General features: G+C 35.3%; 1 non-coding gene across 1 annotated transcript; it reads left to right on the top strand.

The window, feature by feature from the left end:
• Positions 1-2,592: 2,592 nt before the first annotated feature.
• Positions 2,593-2,699, top strand: LOC139865271 (small nucleolar RNA R71). The gene has a single exon (XR_011764795.1). It is a non-coding gene; the product is annotated as a small nucleolar RNA R71 (small nucleolar RNA).
• The last annotated feature ends 7,737 nt before the right edge of the window (positions 2,700-10,436 follow it).

Here is a 10,436-nt window from a genome sequence, read left to right as displayed (position 1 = left end):
TGAAAAATCGCCATCATGCACCTTTGAAAGGTTGCAGGGGCGTTGCAAAGTCCAAATGGCATGCGTTTGTAAGCAAAAGTACCATAAGGGCACGTGAATGTGGTTTTCTCTTGATCTTCGGGTGCTATTGGAATTTGAAAATATCCGGAAAATCCATCTAGAAAACAATAGTAACTATTTCCGGCTAATCTTTCCAACATTTGATCAATGAAAGGTAAGGGAAAGTGATCTTTTCTGGTGGCGTCATTTAATTTTCTATAATCAATACATACACGCCATCCTGTTACAGTCCTAGTAGGAATAAGCTCATTTTTTTCATTTGTAATGACAGTCATGCCACCCTTCTTAGGCATGCATTGAACTGGGCTTACCCATGGACTATCAGAAATTGGATAAATTAGACCTGCGTCTAGTAGTTTAATAATTTCTTTTTTAACTACATCTTGCATATTCGGATTTAGTCTTCGTTGGCGTTGCACATACGTTTTATGACCTTCTTCCATAAGGATTTTATGTGTGCAATACGAAGGACTTATTCCTTTAATATCATGAATCTTCCATGCAATGGCTGGTTTATGAGCTTTCAACACAGAAATGAGTTGTGATTTCTCATTTTCAGTAAGAGAAGACGATATTATTACAGGTAATTCAGATTCACCATGTAAATAAGCGTATTCCAAATGGTTTGGAAGTGGCTTTAACTCTAATTTCGGAGGTTCTTCTATCGATGATTTGTATCGATATCTGTCTTCTTCTTTTAGCATTTGAATTTCTTCTATTGTTGGTTCATATCCATTAGCTATAAGTGTAGCTAACATTTCAGCTTCATCAATTGGTTCATTACCTTCTCCTAAAGAACATTCTCCTGTTCCTTGTAATTCTGGAAATTCTTCTAACAATTCTGCATGTGAATCTATAGTTTGAATATAATAACATGTATCATCTGCAGATTGCGATTGTTGCATTGCTCTATCAACTGAAAAGGTAACACTCTCGTCCTCTATACTTAGGGTCAATTTCTTACCGAACACGTCTATCATTGCTTTAGCCGTGTTTAAGAATGGTCTTCCTAATATGAGAGGAACTTGAGAATCTTCTTCCATGTCCAGAACAACAAAATCTACTGGAAATACTAAAGTACCAACTTTAACTAGCATGTTCTCCATTATCCCTCTAGGATATTTTATTGATCGATCGGCTAGTTGTATGCTTATTCTTGTTGGTTTCAATTCTCCAAGGTCTAGTTTAGCGTATAGTGAATACGGCATTAGATTTATACTAGCACCTAAGTCTGCCAATGCTTCTATTGAACTAAGACTACCCAGAAAACATGGAATTGTGAAACTTCCTGGATCAGATAATTTTTCTGGTATCTTATTAAACAGCACTGCTGAACAATTAGCGTTCATAGTAACAGCCGAGAGTTCTTCCATTTTCTTTCTATTCGAGATTAGATCTTTCAAGAATTTAGCATATCTAGGCATTCCTGAAATTACATCAATGAAAGGAAGATTTACATTTATCTGTTTAAACATATCCAAGAATTTAGATTGCTCGGCTTCAAGTTTCTCTTTCTTCATTTTACTCGGGTAAGGAAGTGGTGGTTGGTATGGTTTAACATAAGGTTTAGCCTTAACTGTGTTATCTTCATTAACCTTCTCAACTACCGGTTCTTTTTCCTTATCTTGATTAGGTTGTGGTTCTTGTGGAGTAGGAATAGCTTCATTAGAAGTTACAGGTATTTCAGGTGGTTTAAGTATTGTACCACTTCTTGTGGTAATGGCTTTAGCTGTTTCATTCCGGGCGTTAGCATTTGTATCACTAGGTAGATTTCCCGGTTTTCTTTCACCTATTAACCTTGCTAGGTTACTTACTTCTTGTTCCAGATTTTGAATAGAAGCTTGTTGATTTCTAAATGCTTGAGCATTTTGTTCATTGGTTTGTTTTTGAGATGTGAAAAACTGCGTTTGAGTTTCAACTAGCTTCGTCATCATATCTTCTAAATTCGGCTTTTTATCATCGGTTTGTTGTGGTGGTTTGTTTTGAAAATTAGGTCTTTGCTGGTTGTAAGTATTGTTAGATACTTGTTGATTGCTAGGACCTTGTTGGTTGTTGTATGGAATATTTCGGTTATAGTTCTGGTTTTGATTGTAAATCGGTCTTGGCGGTTGATAATTATTCTGATAATTATTTCCAGGCCTTTGGTTTATGTATGAAATATTCTCTCTTTGTTCCATTGTTAATTCAATACTGAGACAATCTTTTGTCAAATGTGGTCCTCCACACTGCTCACAACTAATTCGTATTTAGTGAATATCCTTAGTCATCTTTTCCATTCGTCTCTCGACAGCATCTATCTTTGCGGAAATGGAATCTAAGTCATGGCTAGAATCGGCTCTAGCTGCTTTAGATGATCTAACGATATCTTTTTCTTGGTGCCACTCATGTGAGTGGGAAGCAGTGTTATCAATAATTTTGTAAGCATCAGTTTCGGTTTTCTTCATAATAGAACCACCAGCTGCTATATCTATGTCTTTCCTTGTGGTGATGTCGCATCCTTGGTAGAATATTTGTACTATTTGACAGGTGTCTAAACCATGTTGCGGACATCCTTTCAATAACTTTCCAAATCTTGTCCACGCCTCATATAGAGTTTCATTCGGTTTCTGTGTAAACATAACAATTTATGCTTTGAGTCTTACGGCTTTAGATGCCGGAAAGAATTGTTTAAGAAAATTTTCAACTAAAACATCCCATGTATCAATCGCCCCTTCAGGTAACGATTCCAACCAATCTTTGGCTTCTCCCTTTAAAGTCCAGGGAAATAACATGAGATATATCTGTTCATCCTCCACTTCTCGGATTTTAAATAGTGTGCAGATCCTATTAAAGGTACGAAGATGTTCATTTGGATCTTCCTTCGGCGCACCACTAAATTGGCATTGATTAGTCACCATGTGTAGAATTTGTCCTTTGATTTCATAATCTGGCGCATTAATGTCTGGATGAGTAATTGCGTGACCTTGGCCAGTGCGTTTAGCTCTCATTCGGTCTTCCATACTTAGAGGTTCCAGATTCTCCATAATTGAATTTGTTGAATCCGAATCACTAGAGGATTCTGATTTAATGGTTCGTTCCTCAACAATCTCTGTTTGAATGATTGGTGGTTCTGGAGGAAAGTTTAGTGGTTCAGGATCTATGAATCGTCCCTGAATATTCTCCGGATTCTCAATTGTGAGGTCGGGTTCAAAAAATGGATTATCGGAAATTTGAATTGGAGTACTTGGTTGACTGGATGACGATTCTAAAGAAAAATCAACGGCGGTAATATTTGCTAAATGTCTTGATCTAGTTACAGGTGGTGAACGTACAAAAGGTGGTGAACGTCTTGCTCGGTGCATTCACTGAATATCCTATTAGTTTTTAAAAAGGAAAGAAAAATTATATAAGTTATCCAATCAATAGACTTTTCTGATTTTGCCCACGTTTCGAATAGCCAAAAGATGCAGCAGAGGGGCAGGATTCGTTTGGTCTCAAAATAATTGAGGACTGTTTGGCTCCAATAACCCGGTCCACGTACAAATCCAACTATTACTACGAACCAGAAAATTTTGATGTCTATTAATTTAACTATTTAAAATAAATTTTCGTAATTTTAAGAAAATTTAGATAAGAAGTAGAATAAAAATCTATGTCCTAAAAACTAGAATAGCGAGAAATAAGAAAGAAAAAGAGCGCGTCGAAAAAGGTCGAAAAAGAAAAGAAAAATTGAAAAAGGCGTTGAAAAATAAGAAATAAAAAGAGTGACTAATAAAACTTTAAAACATTCGCCTAACCTAACCTTATTACTACCACTAACTTAAAATTATAATCGCAAATTGAGATTACTAATTGGAATGATAATTGATACATAGGTAAAAGGTGTCTAAAAATATTAAAGCTTACAAGAAAAACTATATCCCAAATGGCAATAACTTAAAAAGAAACTAAAACTTAAAAAGGCGTCGCAAAATTTTAAAGCACCTAAATCTTAGTCTAAAGAAAAAGCACTTAAGGGATTTTACGGCAAAGCCTAAAAATCTAGAAGTAAAAATAACTATGGCAAAAACTATGAGTTAAAAATAAATACGAGCGAAAAATACAAAAATTACGCTAAAACTATTAAAAAGGGACAAAATATAAAAATATATAAAAAGTTGTAAAAATTACAATTTTTATAAAAATATTATTTTTATATTATTTATTTTATAAAACTATTAATTTTATAATTTAATTATACTAATTAAACTAAATAATACAAATTAATAATAAAAACTAAATTAATAATTAAAAATTAAACCCTAATTAGGGTTATAATAATAATAATTATATATTAATTAAAACCCTAAACAAGCGGCTGAGGTTACCAGGCCTGTCAAATCACCTCATGCAATCGCATGAGGTGTTAGTTGATTTTCCATGCGATCGCATGGCTTGCGAAATTGGGTCAGGCTCTGGGCTGCAACAGTGATCGGGCAGAGTATGTTTTTTATATTTTTTTTTCTTCTTTTGCTGTTTTAATAAAATTATGTAATATATTTATATAAATTAAATAAAACTTATATTTTTATAAAATAAAGATAAAGAAACTTTTATATAACTTACAAACTCTTAAAAATATTTATATTTTTGTTTTTCTTTTTATATTTTCGAATATTTAAAACGTATTTTTACAAAAGCGTACTAAAAATAAAAATCTTTTTTTTTGTGTGTGGCGTTTCGCTTCGGCGTTCCCCGGCAGCGGCGCCAAAAATACTTGATGTTATGCGAGGTGTATATAAAATAGCTTAAATTTTAGCAGGGAAATACTATTAAATACGATACAATTTTACACAAGATATTTATTTATTTAGAGAATGGATATACTTAAACCTTGCTACAACACTTATAGGCAGTGTACCTAATCGTACAGTAGTGTAGTTTCTAGTAAGTCCGGTTCGTTCCACAGGGAAAATCTTTAAACAAAGCTTAACGCTATATTAGTTTACTTTTATAAAAATACAAATGTATATATAAGTAATATTATTATTATAAAGGGGGGTTTTTACCGTTTAATGACCGGTTTGTCGATTTTAATTCTTCAGTCGCAGTTAAAACCAAATGTAAAATATTAAATAAAAGACTTAATTTAAAGCGTAAAGTAAATAACGATAATGAAATTACGAATAATAAAAGTGCGATAAAATAAACTTACGATAATTAAAAGTGCAATTAAATACAATAACAATAAATAAAAGTGCTATAATTAGAAGTGCAATTAAATATGAAATAAAGGAAATTAAATATGAAATAAAAGAATTATGCTTATTTAAACTTCCGTAATCATGATGTTTGACGTGTTGATTTTAGTTTTATGCCCATGGGTTAATTGTCCTTTGTCCTGGATTATTTAATATGTCCGTCTGGTTTTTGTCCATAACAGTCCATCAGTCATAAATATAAAGTGCGAGTGTCCTCGTCAAATTATCCTTATACCCGAAGTTAAATATTCCAACTAATTGGGGACTTAAACTGTAACAAGGTTTTATTACTTTGTTTAATAATTACACCAGGATGTCGACTGAGTGTAACTCAAGGTTTTAATACTTTGTTAACAATTATGCCAAGTGTCCTTGTACATAATTTCACCCCTGTTTTAATAATTCTAGTGGCTATTAATCAATTCCCTTGTCCGGTTAAATGAACGATTATTCGTACATATAAATATCCCGCCCATCGTGTCCGATTGAGTGTATATGGTTATTTATAGGGACGCCCAATTGTAAATCTTTATATTAACATTAACAAACTATCATTTAGTTAAACAAATATAAAGCCCATTAATAGCCCATAGTCTAATTTCCACAAGTGTCGTTCTTTTGTCCAAACCCCAATTATGGTACAAAGCCCAATAACCCAATTTTAATATTTTTAGCCCAACATCATGATTACTTCGGACTAAATAAGCATAATAATAACTTAGCTACGAGACATTAAATTAAAAAGGTTGAACATAACTTACAATGATTAAAAATAGCGTAGCGTTACACGGACAGAATTTCGACTTTCACCCTTACAACATTCGCTAACATACCATTATTATTAGGTTTTAAAATTAAATTTAAAATTAAAATATAAATATAAATATAAATATTACGTTGAGTGAAGAAGAAAAAGATGTGTTTATTTTGGCCAAAACGCGTTGAATTTATAGGACCTGGGCTGGATTTCAGAGCCATGCGATCGCATGGCTTTTGTGCCTCCAGGCCATGCGATCGCATGGCCATCTGGGAGAAGTCACATATCTTTGTTTTCTTTCTTGCCGAAGTTTATAAATAATAATATAATATATAAATAATTATAAGAATTATTTAAAAATTATATTTTATTTATGTGCATAGTTAACTTGTAATTTTTAGTCCGTTGCGTTGAGCGTTGAGAGTTGACTCTGGTCCCGGTTCCGGATTTTCGAACGTCCTTGCGTACAATTTAATATCTTGTACTTTGCGTTTTGAATCTTGTACTCTTGTAATTTTGAGACGTTTCTTATCAATAATTGGAACCTCATTGATTGTATTTTGTACTTTTGAGATTTTTGGTCGTTTGCGTCTTCAATTCGTCGAATCTGTCTTTTGTCTTCACCTTTTATTATTTAAACGAATATCACTTGTAAATAGAACAGTTGCAACTAAAAGCTTGTCTTTCTTGAGGAATAATGCTATGAAATATATGTTCGTTTTTAGCAATATCACCCACCGTCACCATCACCCCTTTCACCACGAGGATGAATGTTTCTAGCTTCTAATGCCTCCTCGATCACGGCATTCATTCGCTCGTTTATCATTTCGGTTACTTTCCCATCAACCGACTCTTGGAAAACCTTTCGAACATCATCGAGAAAATCCTTTTTTAGCCTTTTAAAGATGGCCTCAACCTTGGCCGTGAGTTCAATGTCCTCACTCGTACCTCTGTCATTGGTGTCGTGTCCATTTCTCATCTTCATTCTATAAAACGAAGTAAATTAAACAACAAAACGAAAAGACTTAACACATATGTATATACATATACACCACACTACCCCATCTTGCTCAACAATCGTCGTATATCGCTTGTTTGACACAATTTGAACTCGTAACAATGGTAGCTAATCATTGTTACGTGAGCACGTCGCATTAACTTGCTAGTACAACGTCTATCTTGCTTTATGATTGCTAACACAACACAAAAGAATTAGCGCAAGGTTAGTTCATATAAACCTAAGCATTAATCAACTCCCGGTCCGACCCGTCTCCTACAAGTCCCGCATAAAGCGCATACACAAATAAGTCTAAGTCTAGGTACCTATCTCAAGTCGCCTAAATCCCTTAGACCATGCTCTTATACCACTTGTAACAACCCAAACCAATAACCAACCGAATACGCGAAACAAAAATTATTATTTTTTATCAGCAGAGTGCGCCCCGCGCACCCCTTGGGGTGCGCGGCGCGCACATGCCCACATTTAGTTCTGTCCGGTTTTGTCAATTTTCAATTAAAGATCTCCCACTTCCCGACATATTTAGACGAAATGCTTTTCACAACATGTCATAATAGTTAAAACTCACAAGATTCAATAATAAAATGAGTTTTACAAAACGGAGCACACATCGGCCGTTTTACGAGTTTCATACAAAACACGAGTTTCGACCACATTAGTTTAATTTCCAAACGACACTATGAGCATGGTGTTTGGGGGTTAAACTACCCAAATATTGGTCAAACTCCAAAAGCTATAACATCCCAAAAGCGTCCCCTAAGCAACAAGCGGGATCTCTAATCCAAACGAATGCCCTTACCCTTGTCAACACTGGATCCTATAAAAAGATAAACAACGAGAGGGTAAGCAAAGCTTAGTGAATGCAATAATTATACACATACATATATAATATACCTACTTGCAAACACTCAATACACATACGAATACATGCTAGCAACACAATTAGCTTATCATCAATACGAGGCTACCAACCTCCAATACCACAAGCTAGCATAATAATCGCATAAATATATATAACTTGAACAATATAATATGCTTTCGCTTACAACACAATAACCATTGTTAACCAATCGTACAATGTAATGGTGCCCGTAAAAGGCCATCGGAGTTCACAACATCCATTAGTGTACTTAGCACCTCGTATCACTAATCCCCGGGTGGCATCTTAACACCTCGATACTTCACCCTCGGGTGGCGTCTTAACACCTCGACACTTCACCCTTTATTATGGAGTGGCGTCTTAACACCTCGACACTTCACTCCTAGGTGACATCTTAACACCTCGATGCTTCACCTCGAGTGGCATCTTAACACCTCGATGCTTCACTCATCACATGAAACGTGGTGTCTTAGCACCTTGACACTTCACATCTCAAGCTACAACAAATAAATACATTATATACCTATACATATAATTATTCCACTCACCTTAACAATTCGGTGACGGTTTTATACTTTCGCAAGCTTCAACGTAAAGTACCTAATATAATAAGTACTTCAATCAACACAATAGCTAGTTGGACTAAATACCAACAATTCACTTATGTGCATTTAATGACTTAAATGCATTAAATGCCCCATTTTCACCAAAACCGCCCTATAAGGGTCAAGACCATCATTAATCACTTAAAAGCTAGTGATTAAGGTCCAACAACACTAACCATTACACAATTAGGGTATTTCATACCCATATTTCCCAATTAGGTCTATCATTGGCCCTTTGACTAATTTAAAGTCAACGCACCCATTTCGGGTTATCTACTAACCCATCTAACACCCATTTACTAATTAACTAGGTGTGCTAGTGATTGACTAACCAATTAGAACTCATAAACATCAATTAACATTTTGAAACCCTAGGTTAGTTACCATTGAGTCTTTATGACTCCATCTTACCCAAGAACACCCAAAATCATCAAATATGGGTTTTATGTTCTTCATTTACCCAAACCCTAACCCTTACACAAAATCAAAGTAAGGAAATTAAAGTTAGAACATACCACTACAACCAAAACGTAGCTAGAGAAGAGATGAACAACTTTATAACTCGAGCTAAGACTCAAAACTAGCTCCTCCTTCCTTTGCTTGAGCTTTCTCACACAAGAATGTCACTTTCTCTCTCTAAAATTGAAGTGAAGAAGATAAGGTTGTTGAAAATGGAGTGAATGATACTCCAAGATCTGACCTACTGGCCTTCAACTCGTCCACAAGTGAAATTACCAAAATGCCCATCAAAATATCTGAATAAAACAAACAGAACCTGGCTACAGTGAGGAGTGCGCCAGGCGCACCCCTAAGTGTGCGCTGAGCGCACCCTGCTCAGTTCGCCCTCTGACCTCTGTTTTAATATACAAGGTCACCCACACCTCATGTACCCTATTTACTCTACTGTACAATGAAGATTAGGGTCTTACACAGACATTGCTACTTATGTTAGTAAGTGTCTCACTTGTTTAAAAGTCAAGACTGAACATCAAAAGCCTTCTGGTCTGTTGACACAACCCGATATTCCGCAGTGGAAGTGGGAATGTATCGCTATGGACTTTATTACTAAATTGCCCAAGACTTCTAGTGGAAATGATACTATATGGGTCATAGTAGATCATCTTACTAAATCTGCTCATTTCTTACCGATCAAGGAGACCGACAAGATGGAGAGATTGTCACAATTGTATATCAAAGAAATTGTCTCTCGTCATGGTGTTCCTATATCAATCATATCCGATCGCGACAGTAGATTCACTTCCAGATTCTGGAAATCCTTACAAACTGCTCTTGGAACTCAACTCGACATGAGTACTGCTTATCATCCTCAAATCGATGGTCAAGGTGAACGAACCATTCAAACATTGGAAGATATGCTTCGCGCTTGTGTTATCGACTTGGGAAAAGGCTGGGAAAGACATCTGCCTTTGGTTGAATTTTATTATAACAACAGTTATCACTCTAGCATTAAAGCTGCACCTTTTGAAGCTCTATATGGATGAAAGTGTAGATCCCCTCTGTGTTGGGATGAACTTGAGGACAGACATTTAACTAGTCCTAAAATTATTTATGAAACTACCGAAAAGATCGTTCAAATCAAGCAACATTTAGAAACTGCCCGTAGCCGACAGAAGAGTTATGCCGATAAGAAACGAAAGGACATCGAATACCAAGTTGGAGATAAAGTCATGTTGAAAGTATCCCCTTGGAAAGGTGTTTTCCGTTTCGATAAACGAAGTAAACTCAGTCCACGATATGTTGGACCTTTCACAATCACTGAAAGAATTGGTCTCGTGGCATATCGATTAGAACTACCAACCGAACTCAGTCAAGTACATGATGTGTTTCATGTCTCAAATCTTAAACGGTGTATTGCTGATGACACTCTCGTTATTCC

The sequence above is a fragment of the Rutidosis leptorrhynchoides genome, chromosome 8 (assembly GCF_046630445.1).
Source record: "Rutidosis leptorrhynchoides isolate AG116_Rl617_1_P2 chromosome 8, CSIRO_AGI_Rlap_v1, whole genome shotgun sequence".
Taxonomy (NCBI): domain Eukaryota; kingdom Viridiplantae; phylum Streptophyta; class Magnoliopsida; order Asterales; family Asteraceae; genus Rutidosis; species Rutidosis leptorrhynchoides.
This window is presented reverse-complemented; position numbering and strand designations above follow the sequence as displayed.